At 41.6% G+C, this 3,342-nt stretch overlaps 2 pseudogenes; one reads left to right on the top strand and one right to left on the bottom strand.

The window, feature by feature from the left end:
* Nucleotides 1-1,716: 1,716 nt before the first annotated feature.
* LOC135051571 (5S ribosomal RNA) lies at nucleotides 1,717-1,836 on the bottom strand (annotated as a pseudogene).
* Nucleotides 1,837-2,724: 888 nt separating this feature from the next.
* Nucleotides 2,725-2,844, top strand: LOC135051570 (5S ribosomal RNA; annotated as a pseudogene).
* The last annotated feature ends 498 nt before the right edge of the window (nucleotides 2,845-3,342 follow it).

Below are 3,342 nucleotides of genomic sequence, written 5' to 3'. Positions count from 1 at the left end.
ACCCGACAGTACCAGTGGTTCCCTGCTCTCCTGAGGAGGGAGGAGGTATGGGGGAGCGGGGGAGTTACAGGACGCCGGCTCTGCTGCTGAGTTGTGGCCGCTCTGCTGATGACGGCGCAGCAGTAGCATCCAGGACCCGCCGCTACCCGCCAGCCTCCGCTACCCGCCGGCCGCCGCCACTACCCGCTACCCGCAAACATCTTATTCGCTCCATAAGACGCACATACTTTTCCCCCCACATTTTTGGGGAGAAAAAGTGCGTCTTATGGTCCGAAAAATACGGTAGTTAGAATTCTCACACTTCTCCATCAGTAAGGTGCATGCTTCCAGTGTAAAAGGTTGTGGGTTCTAATCCTGGATATGACACTTGCAAATTAATTGTCAGAGAAATAAATCAGCATTGGGAGTGACTGAGCAGATCTATGTAGTGTGTGGCTGGACCCCTACATAGATCTGCCTAGTTGCAACGGTTTTGTAGTAGCCTCATATAGTTAGAATCAGCAGGCTTGCTATGCAGGAGCAAATATGTGTGTGTGTGTGTGTGTGTGTGTGTGTGTGTGTGTGTGTGTGTGTGTGTGTGTATATATATATATATGGTACACAATTGGGGGGAGGGGGTTTAGCGACCAATGGTGTCTAAAAGAACTCACACTTTAGGTGAATAATTAAAAATATAAAATACAATTTATTCACGTATAAATTTAAAACAACAAATCTTTTTCTAAAAAATGGGATAAAAAGTATACACACATACAATATAATACCAGTTAAAATGAATAAATAATAAAAGATTCCTTAACTTGGTATGCAGTCACTGCCAGATAGCCCAACGCGTTTCGTCAATCAGACTTCATCAAGGGGTGTTAGCAGAGTGGGACCAGACTTCTATTTATACCAGTATTCATCTAATACTAATTATGACATCACTTCCTGTTGTTACCACATGGTGTTGTATGATAAGCTAGAACCTATTTGTTTATATAAATGAGTAACATGATTGGGTAGTATAAAACTGTAATAAGTTCACTGTAAGTATAAAAAACGGGTTTGGAGCATGAAAAGCTGTTAAATTATCTTGAGAAGATGCGCCGATACGACTTCCGCCCCACTTCCGGTTTAACGGCGTCGCGTCACTTCCGCCCCACTTCCGGAAACGGGACCGCGCATGCGCCCGCGGTTTCCACTGGTTCAGGTGTTCCTAGAGGACTTGGTAGTTGGTTTCAGTTTGCTCTAGCGGCGGCCATCTTTGTAGGGTTTTTCCTTTAGTTTCTTTATGTGGCGGCCATATTGTTGGAGATCAATATTGTGGACATTTAAATCCGTCCTCCATGATGCTCAGCATAAAAAATAAATAAAGAAAAAAGGATCAATACATGATAAAACGATCTAATAGCAGTTATTAGTAGTGCAGTGGTCTATATAGAAATGATTAGGTTATCAATAACATAGGGAAATACATTTTGCATAATACTTGGGATATTTGTTTTTAGAGAATGTAATTGCTCAGTGCAAAATTTATACGTACATATTTTATGCTGAAAAGGTGCATTTTTAAGGTGCATATTAGTATATTAAAGTGCATACTGGAATATTAAAGTGCATATATGTGTGATAAGGTGCATGTATGGATATACTAATTAAAGTGCAATAAAGTGCATAATGGGATTTATTAATTTAATACTGACATGCTCATGTAGGCTTTTTTGAAAACTAGTTTAGTTACAGTACCTGATCTTCCCAGGTGGTCTCCCTGTTCTGGTACTGATCAGGCCCGACACTGCTTCGCTTCCAAGATCGGGCGAGATTGGGCATGTCCAGTGTGGTTTGACTGTAAAAATCACTTACCATACATGTGTCAATATTAGTTCAAAATGTGACCGACCTAAGGCTAATAGTAATTTAAAATAAACAGTGGTATGGGAGAGATGATGGTTGGGGGGTGGGGGATGGGGGGGGGGGGGTGTAAGCCAGTGCTCAGGGTAGGGGAAGGATAATGCAGTTGATTGATTGAGGATCCGACCGTGTGATCCTGATGCCAGGAACGAATTTACAGGAACGGAGCAATTTCATAGTAATCGTTGAATCCCTTTGGGTGAAGTGTCTGCAGTTGGAATATCCAGTACATTTCTCTGCGTGAAAGTCTGTTGGCCAGGTCGCCACCTCTCTCTCCCAGTTTCACAAGTTCGATTGCTTTAAAAGTCAATGCTTCTGGGTTGGAGTCATGTGCTGTGTTGAAATGTCTGGATACCGCGTGAGTTTCTATTTTGTTCTATATATGGCGGACGAAACAAAATAGAAACTCACGCGGTATCCAGACATTTCAACACAGCACATGACTCCAACCCAGAAGCATTGACTTTTAAAGCAATCGAACTTGTGAAACTGGGAGAGAGAGGTGGCGACCTGGCCAACAGACTTTCACGCAGAGAAATGTACTGGATATTCCAACTGCAGACACTTCACCCAAAGGGATTCAACGATTACTATGAAATTGCTCCGTTCCTGTAAATTCGTTCCTGGCATCAGGATCACACGGTCGGATCCTCAATCAATCAACTGCATTATCCTTCCCCTACCCCGAGCACTGGCTTACACCCCCCCCCCCCCCCTCACCCCAACCCCCCCCAACCATCATCTCTCCCATACCACTGTTTATTTTAAATTACTATTAGCCTTAGGTCGGTCACATTTTGAACTAATATTGACACATGTATGGTAAGTGATTTTTACAGTCAAACCACACTGGACATGCCCAATCTCGCCCGATCTTGGAAGCGAAGCAGTGTCGGGCCTGATCAGTACCAGAACAGGGAGACCACCTGGGAAGATCAGGTACTGTAACTAAACTAGTTTTCAAAAAAGCCTACATGAGCATGTCAGTATTAAATTAATAAATCCCATTATGCACTTTATTGCACTTTAATTAGTATATCCATACATGCACCTTATCACACATATATGCACTTTAATATTCCAGTATGCACTTTAATATACTAATATGCACCTTAAAAATGCACCTTTTCAGCATAAAATATGTACGTATAAATTTTGCACTGAGCAATTACATTCTCTAAAAACAAATATCCCAAGTATTATGCAAAATGTATTTCCCTATGTTATTGATAACCTAATCATTTCTATATAGACCACTGCACTACTAATAACTGCTATTAGATCGTTTTATCATGTATTGATCCTTTTTTCTTTATTTATTTTTTATGCTGAGCATCATGGAGGACGGATTTAAATGTCCACAATATTGATCTCCAACAATATGGCCGCCACATAAAGAAACTAAAGGAAAAACCCTACAAAGATGGCCGCCGCTAGAGCAAACTGAAA

This window comes from Pseudophryne corroboree, chromosome 2, assembly GCF_028390025.1.
Source record: "Pseudophryne corroboree isolate aPseCor3 chromosome 2, aPseCor3.hap2, whole genome shotgun sequence".
Classification (NCBI taxonomy): domain Eukaryota; kingdom Metazoa; phylum Chordata; class Amphibia; order Anura; family Myobatrachidae; genus Pseudophryne; species Pseudophryne corroboree.
Note: the sequence above shows the minus strand (reverse complement) of the source record. Positions and strands in the feature narration are given on the sequence as shown.